Source organism: Mauremys reevesii, linkage group 3 (assembly GCF_016161935.1).
Source record: "Mauremys reevesii isolate NIE-2019 linkage group 3, ASM1616193v1, whole genome shotgun sequence".
Classification (NCBI taxonomy): Eukaryota; Metazoa; Chordata; order Testudines; family Geoemydidae; genus Mauremys; species Mauremys reevesii.
Genome location: NC_052625.1, coordinates 163,328,697 through 163,352,067, shown reverse-complemented (window position 1 = coordinate 163,352,067; position 23,371 = coordinate 163,328,697). Strand labels below are relative to the sequence as shown.

Here is a 23,371-nt window from a genome sequence, read left to right as displayed (position 1 = left end):
GAACATTGTACTTTATGGCACAAGACATATTTCCTATGTCAAAAAGCTTACAAACTAAGGGCCCAATCCTGCAAACATTTATGTATGTGAGCCCAACTGAATAATGTGTGTAAATGTTTGCAAGATTGAGCCATGCATCGGACAAGACTGAGACACACAAATCAAGGGGAGGTGGGGTGAAGAGATTATTAATGATGACATAGAAGGAGGACATGCTGGAGGAGGTAGACTTTCAATAGGATTTAAAAGAGAATAGGAAAGGTACTTGCCAGACAAGAAGAAAAAGTTTACAGGTGTAAGAGCAGATTAAAAAGGTGGGAAGCTAAGGGCTGGTCCACACTAAGAAGCGGGGTCGAACTAGGGTACGCAAATTCAGCTACGTGAATAGCGTAGCTGAATTCGAAGTACCCTAGTTCGAACTACTCACCCGTCCAGACGCCGCGGAATCAAAGTCCGCGGCTCCAAGGTCGACTCCGCCACCGCCTTTTGCAGTGGTGGAGTACCGGAGTCGACCGCGGCGCTTCCGGAGTTCGAACTATCGCGTCCAGATTAGACGCAATAGTTCGAACTCCGAAAAGTCGAATTCACCGCGTCGACCCGGCTGGTAAGTGTAGACTAGCCCTAAGGTGGGAAGAGGACAGAAAGGCAGCAATAAGGTCAAAAGACTAAGGAAAGTATAAGGAGTAGAATGGGGAGTAAAGAGAATGTGGGGCACAAAAGCAGATGGAGGGAAATGAAATTTCCCTTGTTTGTTATTTGGCTGGTCTGATATTGAATCAACTGGAAAGGTGAGGAGCTATTGTAATTAAGGCCCTATGTAATTAAATATTCACAGGACATTTTGAAATGGTTTTACAGCAATTTAGGAATAAAAGCTGTACGTCTTTAAAAACAATTCAAATGGTTAAATTTGGGCATAATACTACAGACCCATTTGGGGCAGGGATAGTGTGGAAGCACATGGTACTGTCAAGAGATCTGAAAGACACTGTGCTCTCTGCACTTCATTGAATGCAGTCCAATTCAAAGTGTTCATTTCCACAATTAAAGCCCTCTATGAGATTAATTCTTGCTACTTGAGAGAATGCCACTCCCTCCATGACCTCCCATGACCACTCACTGACCGCTCTGGACAGCATTCTCAACTCGGATGCACTGGCCAGGTAGACAAGAAAAAGCCCGAACTTTTTGAAATCATTTCCTGCTTCCCCCAGCGGAGAGCTCATCATCACAGTGACCACGCACAGCTCATCAGCACAGTTAACAAATGCAGTCTCCTGAGAATCGAAAAAGAAGCAGCCTGATCGCTATATGGGGAGAGGATTCAGTGCTAACAGAGAGTGAAAGTTAAGGAGCTCAGACAGCCTACCAGAAAAACAAAAGAAGCACGGAAGGTGATTCCGAGCTGGGGTTGTATCTCTGCCATGTCTGAGAGGATTATGCAGACGGGAAGATCAGCCAGGAGCTTTTATCACCCTGACGGAATTACTCTGCCTCCAGCCTCTCAAGCAACTATTCCAGAGAATGACGCCATGGAAGGAGAGCTGGTGAGTGTACTTTGCAAAAAAAAAAAGTTTTTTTTTTTAAGCAGCCTTTTAATTGAAGCGCTCCTGTAGGTACTCAGAGCCTTGCAGAAAGGTTTCTGCAGGCATCAGGTTCCCCCCACACCATGGTAGGACTTACTTTACCATGCATGCATGCAGCAAATCAGGTATCATCGTGGCAAAGCGCAAGCAAAGCATAGGGTGGGTCCGTGACTGCTGGCATTCAAGAATCATCCGCTCTTATCTTGTTCTGTTATAAATCAGGAATTTAAGTAAGGGGGTGCATTTTTTTTACTGGGTTCGTGGGAATGCAGCAGCCAGTGGGTGGGGGGGAGAAGGTTGTTGAGCAGGGAGCAGCGTGCGTGGTATTAGCCATGGGGGGGGGGGGTAAATCACTGAGACAGTGGCTTACCCATGGCCATGCCAAGCTGAATCCTGATGCCTGGACCTGTGTCTGAGATCTGTAGGGAAATCACATGTGCTATGTAAGGTGAATAGTGCTTTTCACTGTGAAAGAGTATAACCATTGTTCCAGTGAACGTGAGGACAGGAGGGACAACCGAGATGAGAGGTGGCGCAGGGGAGACGGCAGGAAAAAAAGCAGCGGCGCAGCAGGAAGATCAGCGGGCGGGATGCAACTGGGGGGGCTGCTGCTGATCTTTATAATGAATCAATAAAGAATTCATGCTTTTTAAATGAGTGAATTTATTTTGCATAGTAAAGTCAATCAAGGGGTTGGGTGTTCATCAACAAACACAGCAGTCACACTGTACCCTGGCCATTGATGAAGCTCGTTTCAAAGCTTCTCACAGATTGTGGAGAGAATAGCAGCAGCAGCAATAACATAGGGACATTGGTTTGGCTGAGGTCTGCAACTGTTATTTTCTGGTCTGGGAAGTAAGTCCCTGCTGCAGCCCGTTTAAAAAGTAGTGCTTCTGAATGAAGCAGCCAGCGTCATCCTCCCTCCCCCCATCCAGCGGATGAAGCCATCCACTATGGCCTGCACGTTTCCCAGAGTCACAACCTTCGTAGCAGCAGCTTAGTGATTTGGCTTGGCTACTCACAGCAGCCCCCCCCCAGTAGATTTTCCAACTCCAAATTGATTCCCGACTGACCGTAGCTGTCTGTATCATGGCGTTTCAGGGCAGGGGCAAGCAAGTCACAAAGTTCCATGAAAGTGCACCTGCAACACAATGCGGTCCACCCAGTCAGTGCTGTTTTTCCCCCAAAAAATCGGCGTCAATGGATAGAATCTGCCCCATTACCATCAGGATCTCAATGATTTTTGCCCCATCAGGCACTGGGATCTCAACCCGAAATGCGAACTATGGGATAGCTACGGGATAGCTACCCACAGTGCGCTCCAGAAATCGACCATGGACGCACAACACTGATTTAATGTGTTTCTAAGTTCCACTAAACTAGAACAATGAAACTGTGGACCAACAGAGGAAGGTTCATGAATACAGGAGAGACAACTTTCACAGAAAGCAGATCTAGACTTGAGAAGTCACTCTTGCAAAGAATAAAAAAAAACCTAACTTCACAACATTCACTACTAGACGTAAAACCCATCTTTCAACCCAGTCTTATTTGCATTGTCACTGCAGTTTCAACCTAGTGGCCGAGAACTTCTATTTTCCAGTGAAGTATTGGAAAGAGACACAGTAATATACCTTTACAGCATCATCATATTGTCTCCCACTGACTTCAGTGGATACTGTGTGCATATGTGGCCCACAGATTATATTAAATTCACTGTAGTAATATGCACAATCATGCCAAAAGTACAATAAAAAAATCAATGCATTTAGTGTACATTTATCTGAGCACTGTAAGAAAAGAAATAGAATAAAGCTGTATAGCATCTATGAGATCACATTCAACATCTGGTGAGCTAAAGCTTTGTTGGCCCATGCTGAGCCCACACTCACTGAGAATATAAACCTATTTAAATTTGAAGGTAAAACTTTCACATCTGCTGCATATTGTTTTTCTTTTTTTAAAAAAGTTCTTTTCACAAATATGGCAAGACTTCAGCAGAAAGGGCAGACATCTGGGTATTTTCATGATTATCAGGTAATTGTTACATGACAAATGCCACAGCTGAGCTATGAATAAAACTTATTTTCAGCTATGACTATAGCTGAAAATAAGAACTAAAATGAATTAAGTTAACTGAACCTTATATTTAGTGCATGAAAATTTTTCATAAAACTTTGGTTGCCATATTTTTTTTCATTCTATGGGCCAAATCCTGTAAATCCTTATTCAGTTCTTATTGTGGCAAGACTTCCATGGAAATCAATGGGCCAAACCCTCAAACCAGTTTAAATAGCCCCACACTACTCTGTACTGGGCACTGGGTCAACCATTTCAGAGGATGATGGGAGGGTGGAGAGGACAACAGTTCTGTGGTGGCCATTTTAAGGTAGCAACCAAGCAGTGGTGCATGGGGGATTCAGTAGAATAAGTGGATCCAAGCAGACAAGAGGGGGACAAAGAAGCAGCTGTCTAGCCAGCATGTATTTAACAGCTGTGAAAAGAAAGGGTTGCCACACAGTAGAAGAGCTGTAGCCTTTCAAACTAAATGGCATACCAGAACTATTTTGAATATTACGAAGGACCTTTGGGTCTATGAATACTCATTGGGTAGATAGGACACTGGATAGTTAAGTTCAGTGAAGGAGGAAAAGAGGAGATCTACTTCTGTTTGGGGACAGTGAATACATGCAAAGATCAGAACCTAAGAGCATATCTAGGGTGACCAAATATCTCAATTTTATAGGGACAGTCCTGATATTTGGGGCTTTGTCTTATATAGGCACCTATTACCCTCCCACCCTCTGTCCTGATTTTTCACACTTGCTGTCTGGTCACCCTAAGCATATCTGACCCTTTTCGTCCCTTCCTCCCACTGGGGCTTAGGAGTTACTGCAAGTGCATGGCTTCCATGGGAACATATGTCCAACTTTGTTTCACAACTTTACATGTAAATGTATGGGAAACAAATCTGTTCAATTCAACCTTCACTTTCCCAGTCACAGGGAACCATATGAAGTGGAAGTTATTCAACGCAGCTCTGATACTGCACATTAAAAAGTATAAGATTCCAAGAAGACACTTAAAGTTCCCCAGCAGTCAATCCACATAAAATAAAAAAATCAACACAAAACAAATAGAAAAGAAAAATGAAATCACACTGTACATTCTGACAAGGTGAAAGAAAGAGGAAGAGTTTTAAAAAAACTATACAATCATTTATGTTATACATATCATAAAATATGTAAATTATTTTGTTTCAAGAGCAATAATTGACCTAATCATTTTATATGAAATACTTCTATGGAATTAGATGCAACAAAATATAAGAAGTAGCTATTATAGATATTGAGTAGCTACTATTTATTGAACTATGTATTGGCTATATTAAATAGTAACAACTACTCAAAGTACATTGTTTGGAATATCAAAAAGGAAATGGTTGACATAAAAGATTAAAAGCCTGGAAAATTTGTTCCCCTATCCCCATGTATAAGGCTTTGCCAAGAGAGAACAAAATGCATATAAAACCACTAAAAAATGTTTGCCTCCTTCAAAACAGAAAGCAGCCAAAGATTTTTTTTTCCTCAAAATTTTAGAAAGAGAGAAAAGGACTGACTACCCATCCTGGGACACTGTATGTCAAACTTCAGCATAGAAGCATTTTTCTCCAAGTTAAAAATGGCTGAGAATAGAGGTTTAAACTAAGCCTTAATCATAGCATTATAATCCTCTTAAAATAACCATAATTGTAAACAAATAGAATAATAAACCTTCAAATTAAATAAACAGCTCCAGCGCTGCCACAGAATTTCCTGGCATGAGTATTGGTTTCTATGGAGTACAGCAGCAAGTATATCATTCTGCTGATTATCTTAATGTCATCCTCTGCTCAGACAGTATCCCTGGCCTTCTGCTGCCTGTGTGGCACAGAAAATCATAGAAACCTGTTGCTGATTTAGGCTTTTAGAGCTTTATTTAGCCAACTAAATTGGTAAGGAGGAACACATTCCAGCTACACATTAGCAATAAATTCCAGTTTCATATGTTTTATATTTCCAGGCATTTGTCTTGTGCAATCACAGGGTTCAGTTTTGCCATTTAGTCACAGAGCTGCATTGGGGCGTGACGTGAAGGTACTACCCTCCAGAAAGAGCACTAGGAAACATCTTGCAGCTCCCTGTTGCAATTTTGCCTGATTCTTAAGCGGGCTGCACAAAAAGGGTTTGAGGCTCCTTAACTCCGTCCAATCCCATTGTGTCCCGAGAGCCAGGCAGAATCCAGCTGTTAGATATTTAGTTGTGGCAGGTTGTGCAATTATGGTCCCCAGCACAAGTCCCCCAATTCTATGTTCCTCCAAGGTCATTTACTCATCCCTCACTTCTCTCTAAAACTTCAAAGCAGTCTCAAGAGAATGAAGCTTCAAGATTCTCAATAAAGTTAATTCAAGTGTTCAAACTCTATTAAGGTCCTGTTGGAAAATCCCAGTTGAGTTGCCTAAAAGACTATCTAGCAAACACTGTAGCTATTCAAGACCAAATTGGGGCAAAGGGATAGGGATAGGGATTGCACGTTGGCCTGCTAAACCCAGGGTTGTGAGCTCAAACCTTGAGGAGGCCACCTAGGGATCTGGGGCAAAAATCAGTACTTGGTCCTGCTAGTGAAGGCAGGGGGCTAGACTCAGTGACCTTTCAAGGTCCCTTCCAGTTATAGGAGATAGATATATCTCCAATTATTATTATAAATTTGACACTGGGGACTGTAAATTTATAAATTTCCTGCATCTATTTATATGACAATTTATATCTAGCTACATTCTAAATTTACTATATGTCATCACTAAATATCAGGGCAACCCAACATATCCTTCTAACAAGTGTCAAAAGCAGAGTTATATGGTACCCTCTCAATTCCTTTTTTAATTAAAGGAGCTTGCTTTCTTCACAGGCCACAAAATGTGACTCCAATACAAACAGACCACAACAAGGCCACCTAAACAAATATTGCTGAAGTTGTTTGATACTGAGCAGCCCAGAAAAATGTAAGGTTATGATGATGAAGGGTAAATAGTTGACTAATGAGCTAATGAAGTTGACACAAATATTTATTACTTTTGTCCAGATTTCATATTGATTTCCTATTGTCCTATTGAAAATGGTTAGAAGTTTTGCATTCATTATTATCAGGAGCTTGTGTGAGCTCATGGAAAAGTATTAAATTAGATATTTTAGGGCATTATTGGAGGAAATGAAGTGTATTCAACTCTTCACAGACTGGATATTTGCTAAGGGGATTTCCAGCAGTATTGAAAAGTTCTAAGACTTCCATAGTCATTTCCATTCATCACTCAACTATAACTTCACACATGACAACAATTACTAGACTGCAGCAAGACAGTTTAAAACAAAAGACAAACCAGATCAAACATGATATAATTAAATGGTTAATTCATTCAACAGATTCACAATTGTAACCTCAAAATGTAAAATACCAATGCTGGGTTAACATCCTAAAAGACTCTGGTTTGTTGATTTAGTTATATTCATATATATATATATAGTAGGGTTTCAACAAAGTTAACACAAGCAAGTTAAAAACACAACTGATAATGGATAAATATTCAGGAAGATTGACAATTTAGATTTAAAAGCTACAATTGCATCTGCTAATTGAAAACCCAGAGGATAGAATTCCATTACAGAGCCTTCAAATGGGCAAATGTCTGACATGCTGAGATACCAAATGGTAGAGACTGGCAAAGTGACTGCAAGTCAGGGGTTTAATGCACTGGAGCGCTTATGAGAATCAGCTTTTAATGATAATATGATGCTAAAGAGTTAAGAACATTAATAATCTGAATCAAAACTATAAACTTCAAGCCATACATTCAGCCTACATTTTTGGTGGAGCTGATGTAAGTAACTAGAAGACTGGACGGGGGGGATGAAGACCCAGCAAACCAGTACCTGCCACCCATCTCAACTCAGATCCGGCCCCCCAGCTCAGCTCCAGCCACCACACAACTGCAGCCACCATCAACTCTCCACATGTGAGAAGGACAACAAGTCAAAGGCCAGCATTTAAGCAACAGGCCCTAAGGGTTAGTGCAATGCACTTGATTGTAATTCCTGTTCCTTGTCTTTTTTCTGGGGCAACGAACATACTTCTGATCGCCTTTCAGAGCAATACAAATCAGAAAAGAACTCTGATAAGGTGGATTCTTGGCCACCCATAGCCTATCAATTTTTGCTGCCTGAAGCCTGAATATTCAGCAGATGTTCCTTACACTGAAAACTCAGTTTGTTCTGAAGGTGATCTCATGGTGTCAGATGCCATCAGGTGGTTGAGGGACATCTACATAGAACACATCACCGGACATCGGCAATACCAGGAGGGATGAGCTGGAGTGCCGATGAGAAGCGCAGTCAGGAAAGTAACAAATACTTTTCTCATGGATTGTATTTTCTAAATGGACAACCTACCTAATTCTCAATTACTGAGGGATAATCTCTACTCACTGTTATATTTTGCTTTCCACAACCAAATCTCTATACAACTTTTCATGAGTGATGTACCATGATTATGTACTCTGTGTATCATGACTTTAAAAACAAACTTTGTATTTGTGGATAATCTAAGCACTATACCCAGATGTACAGACACTCTTTTATATGTATTATATATTTTTTTTAACATTAGCTTTAATAAAAATTTTAATTCTGTTATAAGGCTAAGATTGCATTTTTATTTACTAGGTAATCTGCTTTGATCTGTTTGCTATCACTTATAATCACTTAAAATCTATCTTTCTGTAATTAATAAACTTGTTTAATGTTTTATCTTAACCAGTGTGTTTTTGAGTGAAGTGTAAAGGAATCTTAGCTCTCTTCACACAGGCTGTTGCATATCTTCCCCACATTGAGGGGGAAGAGAACTAATTTAATGAGCTTGCACTGTACTGATCCCTGTGCAGTGCAAGATGTTATAATTCTGGGTTTATACTCCAATAGGAGTGCAAGGCTGGGGAGCTGGGAAATTGGCTGGTGTCTTCAGTGTTAGTCCATGAGTGGCTTAGGTAAACCACTCAGGTGACTCAGTTGGGTGTGTGGCGCCATCTGCTGTTGTGTTGTTGTGTTGGATGATAACAGGACTCAGAGGGGACTGGCTGTGAGTCATCATTAGAGAGGCCAACCCAGCTGAATAGTTAGGGGGCACAGCGGTTCAAACAGCTTCCAGGCTTCACTCCAGGGGCACATCCCATCACAAGGATATTTAGGGAAGAAGTTCTCAGAGGTTTCTAAGTAGAAATTCCAGGTTGAGAAATGGCCAGTGCTGAAGAAGCTAAGGAACCACCTCCGGCCCACTGCATCCAGCAGTGTCCATCTGATGCTGTCAGTTGTTCTTGTGAGCATGCTACCCCTCTGCTGCTGCACCTTCTCATGACTTTGACCCACTTTGTGGTGTGGGAAAAAAAGATGATGCATAAGACATGAAATGAGATTAAACTTCAATAATAAGGCAGTTTCCAAGCAACGAGTGAGGGCATTTTTGGAGTGTGTAGGCCTCTGTCCAGAAATAATACAGTGGACAGCAAAATAGAATTATATAAGTTATACAAATACAGTTCTCCTCATAAAAAAGAGAATTATGTGAAGCAAAATACACCACTAACTCACTTCCCACTAACACAGAGAATTACAAAGATATGTGCAGGCCTTTTTCTCAGCATAATACCCTGTAGGCCTCAGTAATACGCAACAAGAGATCTCATATATTAGCTAAACAAATTAGCAGCTTCCATTTATATAAAAGAAAATTTCTGTCAGGCCAAATATAAAATAAAACAATTCCCAAAGGAATTACAGGAGGTAATAGATCCACAAAAGCATGACTTGCAGGAGTCACATAAATAACTAGATAAAAATGTCTTGTCAACTCCCCCAGTATTTTGCTTTACACTTGGTCAGAAAGATATCATCTCTACTGTAGCTTTTCTGATAAACTAGCTGATTTTTTTTTTCTTGTGAGCTTGGCTGAACCTCCGAATCACATGGAATACACTTAGCCACTCAGAGGTGAAGACAAAACATTATGAGGCTTCCAACCTGTGACTTGCCTCATAATAACCTATCCCAGTAAATCAGACTAGAATTATAAATATGCCGTGAACAGTTCATGAGCAACTAGAAAAAAAATGTATGGGCAGCTAGAGCAAAAAGAAAAAAGGGACAAACAATGCATAAAGCTCAAGAACACAATCTCTAGTGAAACACTACTGGTTTTGGATTACATTCTAACTTGAAGCAGGGCTAATTGTGAGTATTTTTGTGGTTCTAACCAAACCACAACGCAGCACTTCTCAGCACTCTGAGTGAGCAGAGCAGTAAAGTGAACTTGACAAATTCTCAGAAGCACTATGCATCAGTTTCAAACCTTTCATTCATTCAGTGGAGCAATGTTTAGAAAAAGTCCTGGTATGCTCTGTCAATTTATATCCACTTTCTTCCATTGCATCGGGTACCTAGGAACCATGGTGTATCAAAACATATAATATAGTGTATACAGTTGAAACCACTATAAGGATTATAAAGTATATTCTGTTTCAATATATTTGAAAATTCTGTGTATTCATAAAGTCTGTGTATTCATAATCCATAAAATTCAGCATTGGCTATAGAACCTCAGAGAATCTGAAAACTTTCTATTGCTGTTTTTGTATTTTCCTCTAAATGTGACTAAAAGTATTCACGTAAGTACTTAGGCACCTAAACCCCAGACTCAGACACTTAACTCCCCCATTTAGGCATGTAAGTCCCAGTTTTGGCTCCACTGCATTGCACAAAACTCCCACCAAGCCCTGCAAGAACCTAAGCGCACCTGGAGTCTATGATTTTCAGAGTAAAAGCTCCCTAGGTGAACCTATTTCTGCCTCTAGACATGCGCACTACTGCCTCCCTCTAGGTGTCTAGCCTATGCCCCAAAGCAATCCACAACCCAGGGGAAGTCAGGCATTTGGCTACCTAAGTGACATGTCGAGACCAATCCTGTAGGCATGTTCAGAGGGTGCCTACTGCATTGGATCCCATTCAAAACCTGTGAGGAGGAAGAGAGGGTGTTCCTCACCTAATAACTTTTAAGTGGTTAGAGCACTCGCCTGGGATGTGGGAGACCCAGGTTCATTTCTTCCCCCTCTGCCAGAGGGGAAGAAAGAATTTGAATGGAGGTCTCCCATCTTGGAGGAGAGAGCTCTTACTACCGAACTATGGTAGTAAGTGGATGTGCGTCTCCCTCAGTCTCTCCTGCTGAAGCTGTTCCACTGTGGATTAAATCATGAAAGAGTGAGTGGGTTTGACTGGACCCAGGGTCTCACACCTCCCAGGTGGGTACCCCAACCAATGGCCTACAGACTCATTCCAGTTTTTAATATCTCTCGCTTGCTGTCTGACTACTTAAGAATTTATTCACAGTGGAACAGTGATGGGAGGTGGGAGAAGAGAGCGCATGAGAGAGCGCGTTTGCAAGCAAGCAGGAATGACGCTTGTTCAAATCTTTTCTCCCCTATGGCAAAGAAAGGGATTTGAACCTGTGTCTCCCACATCCCACAAGAGGGCACCAATCACTCGGCTAAATGTTATAAGGTGGGCACCTCCACTCTGTCCATTTTGTGTGGAGAGAGGCAAGCACCTAACTCCTTCCCACAAGAAATGCACTAGGTGCCTAAACAACCTACCTCCAGGTGGATTTCTGAGTAGAACTAGGTGCCTTCCTGCAGCCTGGACCTAGGCACTTATATCTGAGAGCGTGGAGGGCTTCACATACACCCCTCTGGTCAGCATCTCCCACTGGCAAGCTTAGGCAACTCCACCGTGGTGTGCTGGCTTTTTGTGCAATGCATTCTTAGGCATCTATCTCTTCCCATGCTTTGTATAGGGAGCCTAGGCATCTAAGTCAGTACTTTGGATCACAGTGTTATTCTTGGATTGTGTAGGGTCCTAAACATTAGGCTAGGGATCAGCAACCTTTGGCATGCAGCTCACCAGGGTAAGCACCCTGGCGGGCTGGGCTGGTTTGTTTACCTGCCGCGTCTGCAGGTTTGGCCGATCGCGGCTCCCACTGGGACCGCGGTTCACTGCTCCAGGCCAATGGGGGTGGCAGGAAGCAGCGGCCAGTACATCCCTCGCCCGCATCACTTCCCACAGCTCCCATTGGCAGTGAAGAGTGGCCAGTGGGAGCCACGATCGGCCGAACCTGCGGATGCGGCAGGTAAACAAACCAGCCCAGCCTGCAAGGGTGCTTACCCCGGCGGGCCGCGTGCCAAAGGTTGCCGATCCCTGCGTTAGGCCCTGCAACACTCAGCTTTGTAATGCCTCAGTCTATTTGTGGAGTCTACCCTAACTAGATGAAGACTATTTCTTAACTTCTCACTCTAGAAAAACTGTGATGAAAAACAAGAGGTTTAATTTCACTTTTACAAGCCTCAGAAGCACCTACTTTTCAAAATCCTTTACTTGTTTCTATAAACTATCTAAAGCCTCAACCTCTGGTTGCAGTATATAATGAGCCCCACACCACAGACTACAAATGTTACATTTCAGAGCTGCCTGTAATGCCAACATCAGGTGAAGAATAAACCATGCTTTGAATCCCTCCTCCATGTTTAATTAAAAGGATAAAAATGAGTTCTAATGATGCTTAGGCTTAGCATAATTATAAGGTCTACCAACTCCTTATTCATTTTTTTAAATAAGTGAAGTGTTGAACGTGCTTCTCTGACACTCTGCAAAACAGAATGCTTTTCCCACAGTCCCACAGCCCCAAAGATTAAACAGATGTTCATTCTTGTTTCCTCATCCATCACCTGCCTTTTCCTTAGTAATGGGCAAGTTCAGAACAAATGAACCAGGTTAAGAATTCTGGCATTATTTTCTACTATATTATTGCCATGTGAAGTCATATGTTGGATGTGACTCAGAAACAATTATTTTAGCTGCACACTTTATACAGGCTAAACTCTTGTTTATACCATGGTGACCTCACAACATCATGTCCCTTTCTGACCAAAAGCCACAACTATCACCACTCCTTTGTAAACAGAGTTTTCAATTGGGCTTCTCCACTGCATACATCTGGTGCAGAATGCAGCAACACCTGCTCACAGGACCATATTACACCTGGTGTATGCTGTTTAAAGTATTTGCATGTAAAGTGGTAGGATTACTTTAAGCTGGCATTATTTATTTTTTTGTTTGTTTCTTGAAAACTTTAAATAGGGACAGACCAGGAAGAGATATCGACCTAGATACTTACCTTGGTAGGTATCTGTATTGTGATAGTATTGCCATTTTCAGAGGTTCCAACATCATATCATAAGTCAGAATAAGACTAAACATTTGCTGCAGCTGCTCTTTGAACTAGCTTCCAGTGGACATCTGCCTCCACCCATCCTTTACTATTTTAAAAGTTAAAAAGTAAAACAACAAACTAATTCCAGGATACACTCCTGATGAAGTCTTTGCTTCAGATCGTATTGAGAAAAAAGGTTATTTCATGCTTTACCTCCCAATTCCAAAGCACACACAAGTAGTAATGTAATACAAGTAAACTCTGACTGATGGTCACACCTGAGATCTAGACCAGTAGAAATTTATTTACTGGAGACTTTTTGTTCAGATGAACTAGTTTAAAGCTAAATTTCCAGGCAAATTTATTGTGGTCAGCAGCTTGTATAAGGACTTAGTTAAGAAACAGTAAATATTCATAGATTTGATATAAATGTAGAGTAGTTATTTTATGTATTTACATTAATGTTTTAGAGCCTGATTCTCCTCTCACATACAGTGATGTACATCAAGAGGAACTCAACTGAAGTTAATGGAGTTACACTGGAATCAATGTATAAAGAGCTTCAGGCCCTTACAACATCTTTCTCTGGGGTAAGCAGATGCTTATTTACAAATTTCAACAATGTAAATTACACAAAGCTTCCTATAGCAAGTAGTATTAATCAAAGCCACTACGGCATGTACTAGAAATATTAGCAACCACATTGTCAGGGTACACAAAATATATCCACTAGCAGCTATTCAAATCAATTCATTTTATGACTGTGCCCTCAAATTTGCTAAACGCAAGCTCTGGTATACCACCAAGAGAAGAAAGAGCCAAAGGTGCATGCCTTCCACTGACTTCCCTGCTACCTGTCTTCAAAGTCAGTCCACAGGAACTGACCATGGGCAGCTGGTGAACTGGCTATTTGGGAAGGCTGGCCCTCGGCCCCTCCCCTTCTGTCCAAGGCCCCTTCCCTTCCCCTCCCGCTCCCCCTCCTGTTCTGCCCCTCCTCCCCCGAAGGAGCCCAGAGCATCCCTACTGTGGCCCCCAGCCCCAGGGCCGGGCGGCACAGCCGCAGCACCCCAGAAATCTGTTTTACAAAACCGGTTTATGCAAATTCGGAATAGTCCCGTAGTGTAGACGTACCCCCAGTGTGCCGGGCAGCCAGGCGGCATGGCCACAGCACCAGGCAAGCAGCACGGCCCGAGCACCAGCGGCCCCATTCCCCACAGATGGCTGGCCAGCTCCAGCCCCAGCCTCAGCCCCATCCAGCCTGGGCCAGGGCAGAACATGGAGAATGGCAGGAGGGGCCTGAGGGCGGAGCATGGGTGGGGGCATGCCTGGATGTTTGGGGAGGTACAGCCTCCCCCAGCCTATGATACCCGCTGCCCGTGGAACTGACAGCAAGCCCCCCAATAGTAATGACAAGGCAGAGAATGAAGAGCAGCTCTTAAGGGCTTTCAAAATTATCACCAATACTTTAAATTCCACCTTGTGACAAACAGGGAGCCAGTGCAGAGGTCTGAGGACACAAGTTAGTTGCTTTTAGTGGCCCATGCTACATAGGAAGCAGGCAACTGTGTTCTATAGTCATGGATGCACTTGGATTGTTTTCAAGAGAATGATTGAGTAAATGTATTACTGCAGTTTAACCTGGGGGTGACAAAGACATAGACAACCCTAACAAGGTCTGCATTAGAAAGGACTCATAGATGATATAAAGGGACTAACACACTGTATTAAAATTGAAATATATATTTTCAGTAGTTGGTGCATTACCTCTTCCTATTCCCCTAAATGTTTCCCCTCACTAATAAGCAGCGTTTCTTCCTTAACCAAGTTGAGCTGCAGCCACTTTCATCCACATCCCTATCTTGGTCAGAGACTGGAAAAGTTATTAGATTCTGCCATCTGTGTTTGATTAAAAGGATACATAAAACTGAGAATCAACAGCATACTGATGACAATTAGCCAAAATCGCCCACAATTTCCCCTACTATTATTTACAGTACATAATGCTATTGGTGTGCATGGTGCTTTACAGGCAAGAAAGACAACAAAGATCTAGAAGATAGAAGGAATAGTGCCCTTCCATACACATCGGAAAGGATATCGATTTCACAAGCTCTCACATGTGAGAGCCCTCAAAGAGGATGACCAATTGTCAAGCACCACCTCTTGATATCTCAAAGGGAAAAATGAACACACTGAAGAGCCACTCCATCCACCCCATCAGATCCCAGAGATGAGTCAATTATATCTCATGATCAATGGTACTGAAAGTTGTTGATACATCTAATGAATTCAGCATGAACACCTTACTTTAGTACTTCACTCACGTTAATGTCCAAAGATAGCAAAAGTCTAATGTCCATTTACTTAAGCATGTTTGGCACCTTGTCTGCCAGCATAGCTTGTAAGCTGTACAGGTCACCATTAAAAAAAATTCACATTTGCCAACTGTTACCACAGTTATTTCCTAGTCTGAAATGTAAGGGGGAAACAGCGGTATCTTGAACACCGTAATGTTCTCAAAACAGGAGAATGATGACATTTTTAAATGGTGACTCTGCGAGCCACCAATAATGAGTCAACTATGTGATGTGGCTGTGAAAAAGGTGAATATCATTCTGAGGTGTATTAACAGGAGAGTTGTATGTAACACATGGGAGGTAATTGTCCTGATCTACTCGGCACTGGTGAGGCCTCAGCTGGAGTACTGTGGCCAGTTCTGGACACTACACTTTAGGAAAGATGTGGAGAAATTGGAGAGTCCAGGGGAGAGCAATAAAAACAATATGAGGAAAGGTTAAAAAAACAGCGCATGTTTAGTCTTGAGAAAAGAAGACTGAGAGGGGACCCGATAACAGTCTTCAAGTGCATTAAGACTGTTTTAAAGAAGACTGTAATCAACTATTTTCCATGCCCACTCCAGGTAAGACAAGGAGAAATGAGCTCAATCTGCATCAAGGGAGATTTAGGTTACATATTAGAAACAAATTTCTAACAAAGAGTAGTTCAGCTCTGGAACAGGCTTCCAAGGAAGGATGTGGAATTCCCATCACTGGAGGTTTTAAAAAACAGGTTGGACCAACACCTGACAGGGATGGTCTAGGTCCACAGTGCAGGAAGCCGGAATTTAGGACTTTGGAAAGTGCCTTCCAGCCCTTCTTTTCTATGATTCTATGGTTCTATGTGTAAGCATATTCAGTGAAAATGTTTTGCTGCCTTTTTACTTGTTAATAATTAGGGTTAGTTGAAAATTTTCTAAGTTTGCAATTTTAATGATTTTCTGCAGTCAAAATTTGAAATCTTTGAATAAAAGGACAACACCAACAATTTTTTTGTGAAAAGTATATCCAATATTTTGATCAGCTCTACTAACAATTATCCATTTTACATTATATTGGTTGGTAAATAGATTCATAACTGTATTTGAGATTACTATTGCACTGGGTAAATTATTGTATTGTTAAAGAAAATTGCACAACATTTAAAAAATGACCTGTAACATTTTTAATCAGCTAAACCTGGGTGAATCCGGGGGGAAAGGAGCCCAGAGAGGGGTGGAGGTAGCAGGGAGAGGCTGGGACTAGAGTCTGGGGAGGGAAACTGAGACTGTGATGTTCATGGAAGACTGGGACTGGCTTTGAAGGGCGATTGGGACTGGTAGCCAGGAGGGCCAGAGAAATCTAGGGATGGTTGCACCAGGAGACTGGGACCAGGAAACAGGTGTGGGGAGATTGAAACTGGCTAGAAAACATATGTGGTCATATAATTAAAGATTATACCATAATGCATTTGCACAAGGGGACTGAATTAAGGTTGCACAGGCAACCTTAAACTTGGGCAGCAAAGCCAAGTTATTACTAGTTAAAGATCTTTGGCTGGGTTCTCAGGTACACCATGGTGTGCACCTCAGGGTGGGGGGGATCCAAAGATGGCATTATGCCACCTTTCCATTCCCTGCACTCCTGGTAGCCAAGAGTCCACTTGACGCTAACACTGTTCTAAATTCTGCTGTTGGTAACACCAGTTACACCAGCAGGGATCAGTAGAGCACATGGCACTCCAACCATGCCCTGTGCTACTCTCAAAATACCCTGAAATTCCCCTTATGCCAGGAGATGGGAGAGGAGCCACGAGACAGCTTCACATTGTCTGGAGATTTCTCTACGCATGGGGGATCGCCAGCTGGCTGTTTGTACCTTTCAGGCACAAAAGAGACAAAGCAGGGCCAAGGAAATTCCCAATCCTATCTTTCTCTCTCATACTAATAAATTCATCACCCAAGCTGATTTTCTTTATATGAAGCCAACATGCAGTTCTCAATTCCCACTATGTTTTCACGTTTTTATAAATTCTGCTGAGATCAGCTATGAATTCAGTTATATCTTTTTCCTAATCCTTATGTTTCACATAATATACCTTCATCACTTACCTTCCTCACCCTGATTTCTCACGTACTAACACCTATAGTTAATCACATTTTGAATACTTGCATTAAAATTAAACCCTAAAGCCACTTATAGTTCCTTTCCAGATGCTGCTGTTGATTATTTCCCTGTGGGTTCCACCTAACATTCCATGAATGTCCTCTGGCACTTCAGACCACATCTCTTGTATTCAAAAGTTTTTAAGCTTTTTCCCCCTAAGAAACTCATAAAATAACACCTTTATTTCCATACAAAAAGCTAACATCTGTGGCCAAAAACATCCAAAGAAGAAATTTCTACCCAGTATAGTTTCATGTTGATATACCTTTTAGCCATTTTTCATATGCAATTAATCAATTTCTTTCTCACCAGAACTACTAAGAACCAGTCTCTTTCATGTGAATATTTAATATGGACAATAACTTAAGATGCAGCATAACAATTCAAGTAGATTTCAGTAATTCACATCCTCCTCCCCATATAAAGTAAATCTCTACTAAGCAAGGGAATCATCTAAAGAGATGTATAAGCTACCACAAAATACTTTCATAAAGTACAATTTTTCTTCATATCAGCTGCAGTTTCTTTGGTATCTTTTGTATCAGCACCAGAATTTTCTCTGTGTACAGGACTGAAATCTTAATCAAATATCAATTACTATGTCTGACCCCAGTCCAAGTTTTAAAAGTCACTAGTTGATCACTCCCAACTATATGACCTTATGATTAAAAAGTAACCTTTCAAAATCACCGTTGAAATCATTTTTATTTAAATGTTTATCATGCAAAGTTCCTCAAGTTTTCAGGACACAAGGTTGATATTACTTTTGAGGGAGAAACTGGTGTTCAGATCTGTACTCTGTACCAAACTGCTGGAAAATAAATATCAGATGCTGCCTCAGAATCTCATATTTAATACGCTGTTGATTATCTATTCACAATCTGCTTTGCCACCCTCATATTGTAAGATAGAAAATATAATGTTCCACTACTGAACTTTTTAAATGCAATGCCTTCACAGCACTTTGAGACCCCTGAATAAAAGGCACTATACAAATGGGAAGCATTAATACAATGGTAATAAATATTTCTCCTTTTACTGTATAGCCAACATGCTAATTAAGCTTTATTGTTATTTAACAGAACATAAAACAGTCTGATTTTATCATAGAATTACTGGTCTATAGAGACTATTATCTCACAAGAACGGCCATATAAGCCCATAAATTAATCAAAGTATAGATATTTTACTGATTTTTTTTATCCAATTAGAAGTTCTGATAGAACCTTTCCATATAAATTCAGATGTGATGGACTGTCTCTATGATTCTCCAAACCAGTATTTTCCTGTTTCATTATTTCCTCCAGATTAGTAGAGTTACTTTCAGTAAACTAAACAGTACCACTTCTAATACTTAAGTAGGTGGCTTGAAAAATTTCTTTCATTATAATGCAGACATGTCAATGTCCTCATGAGCATTGTGATGAGTACGTGGGCACTGTCTACTATTTCAAATACACTCTTCAAATCCTCCTTAGCAAATATACAAAATCCCACACCCTCTTTAATACAGATCGTCTGTCTCTTAGTATTTTTTTTCAGCATACACCTGGGAGAAGAAGAATGTTAAAGAAAATAGTGGACCTTTGTTAAATAGGAAAGGGAACTAAATGATGGAGGACCCAACAAGGCCTGAAGTTCTAAATTACTACTTCTCTGAAGACCCCTACAGTTTCCTTAAACTTAACTCCTTCCATAGTAGACAAACTGTGACAGAATGCTAGCTGTAGAACCCTGATCACTAAGGGAATTGCAAACAGAGCCAATTACAGGATTAACTGGAGACAATTAACATGTTATGGTGAGATTGGTGACACTTGGGGACAATGAGGTAATTAGCCCAATAAGGGAAGATATACAATTAGCAGGACCAGGAAGTAAGGGAGGAGCTCAGAAAGTGAGCTGGGTGTAGGAGAGAAAACTGGGTGGAAGGCACCTTATGACACGTACCCATCCCCACAAAGAGGGTAAGGGTCAGACGGGGAAGAGGGCACCCTCCCCCAGGGGACAATAAAAAAGATCTCAAACAAAATAAAGAGGGAAGATATGTGACAGAGTGCTACTGTAGCACCCTGGTCATTTAGGGAATTGCATAACAGAGAAGATTACTGGCTTAATTCGAGGCAATTAATCTGTTATGGTGAGATTGTAGACACTTGGGGCAATGACTGGGCTAATGAGGTAATTAACTCAATAAGGGAAGAGCTGGGTGTAGGAGAGAAAGCTGGGTGGAAGGCCTGTACTATGTTCTGTGATGGTAGGAATCTAAAGATTAAGGATACACATGGGGAAAAGAAATGGACTATGTGATATTGTGAGTAAGAGAAAACCCAAACAGGTCAGGCAGCACAGCACACCAGGTAGCTGAAGGAGCGCCCTGTGACACACATCAAAGACTCTAGATTACTCTCAGCTTCTACAGTTGGCTACTTCAAAGCACCCCCAACTTGACAGAAAATATTTATGCTGTGAAATAGCAAAAAAAAAAAAAAAAAAGTGGTGGGGGACAAGCACTCATTTCAGCTTTACCTTTGGATTGTATCTAAAATCCATTTTCTACCTGTTCACATGAAAACTGAAATTTAGCCACAAGGCCTAGATATAGAATGAATCCTTGAGCCTGCACAGCCAGCCAGTTGCATCACCAAAAAAGTGGTGTCACCCTATTTCCTCCAATGGCTGCAAAACCTTTTAGCCGTAAAACCTAGGGTAAAATGAGTCAGTGACCTCAATCACCTTGGGATTTCCTACCTCGTTTGCCATGCATCAAAGGCTCCATCACTTATGAATCAAGTTAATTAGAAAGAGAGAGGCAGGTCATTAATAGTGATCTTTATTATTACTCTTTTGAGTCACCTACTTGTCACTGCCATTTTAAATACAGTACCAAATGCTGATTAAGCAAAATTTATTTCTCATAAGATAAATAAGACATAACAAAATGTTGTTTGAGGGCACCACTCTGTCTGGACAGTTGCCAATTCTTACTGTAGATAATGTAGCTTATAAACTTTCCCAGTTGAACCCATAGCTATTCTCATTCATAGGAAGAAGAGAAGTGAACGCCAGGGGAATCATGGCTTATCATCACTTCTGAAACACTCATATGGGATCAAATACAGCTACTTTAGAAGTCAGTGGCAAAACTTATATTTACTTCAATGATAATCCAATTTGGCTGTGGATGACTGTGGGCAGGTCACTTAGGGTATGTCTACACTACGAAATTAGGTCAAATTTATAGAAGTCGGGTTTTTAGAAATCGTTTTTATATAGTCGATTGTGTGTGTCCCCACACAAAATACTCTTAAGTACATTAAGTTGGCGGACTGCGTCCATAGTACCAAGACTTGCATCAACTTCCGGAGTGTTGCACTGTGGGTAGCTGTGAGTAGCTATCCCACAGTTCCCACAGTCTCCACTGCCCATTGGGATTCTGGGTTGAGATCCCAATGCCTGATGGGGTGAAAACAGTGTCGCGGGTGGTTCTGGGTACATGTCGTCAAGCCCCCTTCTCCCTCCCTTCCTCCCTCCGTGAAAGCAACGACAGACAATCATTTCACGCCTTTTTTCCTGGGTTACCTGAGCAGACACCATACCACGGCAAGCATGGAGCCCGTTCAGCTCACCATCACCGTACGTCTCCTGGGTGCTGGCAGACGTGGGACTGCATTGCTACACAGCAGCAGCTCATTGCCTTTTGGCAGCAGATGGTGCATTACAATTGGTAGCCATGTCATCATATTCCTGGGTGCTCTTTTAACCGACCTCGTGAGATCGGTCCAGGATGCCTGGGCAGACATGGGAGTGACTCAGCCAGGTCATTCCCATTTTCTGCTGAGCACCCAGGAGATGACGATGGCTAGCAGTCGTACTGCACTGTCTGCTGCCCACCTAAGATGTAAAAGATAGATGGATCAAAACAAGAAATTGAGCCAATTTGTTTTGTGAAATCAACGGCCTGTTAACCCAGGGTTTTGAGTTCAATCCTTGAGGGGGTCATTCTGTGTGACAGTTGTTTGTGTTTCTCCTTGATGCAAAGCTACCCCTTTTGTTAATTTTAATTCCTTGTAAGCCATGTTATCAGTTGCCCCTCCCTCCATCTGAGCAACAGGAGACAATTGTTTCGTGCAAAACCAGGCGAGGAGGCGACGGCAGCGCGGTGACAAGAGGGACATGGTCATAGACTTCTCACAAAGTACGGGCTGGGCAATGTGCCCTGGCAATGTGCACATCATGCTGATGAGCTCTGCAAACACGCTGGCCAAACAGGAAATGAAATTCAAAAGTTCACGGGCCTTTTCCTGTCTACCTGGCCAGTGCATCTGAGTTGAGAGCGCTGTCCAGAGCGGTCACAATGGCGCACTCTGGGATAGCTCCCAGAGGCCAATACCGTCGAATTGCATCCACACTATCCCAAATTTGACCAGGCAAGGCCGATTTCAGAGTAAATCCCCTCATCGGAGGTGGAGTAAAGAAATCGATTTAAAGAGCCCTTTAAGTTGAAAAAAAGGGCTTCGTTGTGTGGACGGGTCCAGGCTTAAATCGAGGTAATGCTGCTAAATTCGACCTAAAGTCATAGTGCAGACCAGGCCTTAATTTCAATGTGCCTCAGTCAAGCCACATAGAAAATTGAGTGAAAAGAAAGATTTCAAGCTTCTCCAATGTTTTAGTGCAATGAGTTGCTATGGGGGGGTTTCTGAAATCAGGCTCTTTCTCCTTGAGCTGGAAAGAGAGAAAACGAAGATCACTTTGCCTGTGTGTACTCTTAGAGGGAGGCGGAGGTGCAACAGATCAAAAGACAGGATATCATCAAAAATACAGATGATGCGTCTGAGTTAAAATTTCCTGTGTGTTTTTTTTTAATTCCCAAATTTATAAAGCATTATCTATAAAATGTTTTATAGTGTTTCTAGCTATATTATATAGTCCTGAAGCCAGCTAATAATCTCTATGTAATATAAATCTGTAACTGCTAAAATGTTTCAATTATCGTTCCTCTATTTCCAACAAACTAGCATAAAAGAGCTAAGTTGATGACTCCACTGAGGCAAACTTTCTTCCAATTTATTATCAGGCTTTTAATATCCCACATCCTGTTTGGCATCTTCAGCCTCCTTGTTCCTTAGTTTTTCTAAGTCTTATTTTCTCTCTCTTTACCTCTCCACCCTAACCCCATCCACCAACATCATTATGCTCTTATTTCACAGCATGAAATCTATCATGCTTGGTCTACTGGCTTGAGCCTGAAATTATGCAGGCAAAAATTTAATTGGCTTCTAGGCGAGTTTTGCCTGAATAAGGAGGGATTAACGTAAGGGAGAGTGGAGAAAAGTATAGCTCCTCCTTCCGTTGCATAAAGCAGAAAGCTCATTCTCTACTCCTTTCTTGTGTCCCAATTCTAGAAAACACCTAAGCATGTACTTAAATACATTCCTATCCAGGAAAGTAGTATGGGTGGGATTTTCAAAAGCATTCAGCATTGGCCTAACCTTACTACTACTGAAATCTAAAGGAGTCTTTAAAATGTACTATTTGAGTGTCAGAATGAGTTAAAGGCATGAATGAAATTATTACACACCAATTCAGAAGTCATCCAGAGACATTTAAGAAGATATGAGACCCTAATCTGAGTCTGAATTGGGCTACAATTTCATTTTAAATGTTATGTTGTTTACTGTAATGTTTATATGGTAGTCCATTGTAAAGGTTTTATTTGGTTTACCTATGTATTAACGTTGTTTGATACTTTTATAGGTACTTCTGCAAGTCTATATTTTTTTAAAACTGTGCAGAAATGATCATGCTTGGAAATCTGCAACAAACCAAGATCCCAATCTGACACTGCACCCGACTGACTTCAAAAGGGCCTCACACATGTGCAAGGGTCCACCTGTGCAGGGGGACTTGCATGGTCGGAGCCCAAATCTGGTCGAGGTTTCTTAATGGTCAATCCTTCAA

The 23,371-nt window shown here is 41.6% G+C and overlaps 1 protein-coding gene across 2 annotated transcripts in view; it reads right to left on the bottom strand.

The window, feature by feature from the left end:
* The window catches only part of HMGCLL1 (3-hydroxymethyl-3-methylglutaryl-CoA lyase like 1), a 131,033-nt gene that overhangs the window by 79,720 nt on the left and 27,942 nt on the right, over nucleotides 1-23,371 (bottom strand). The window lies entirely within an intron of this gene.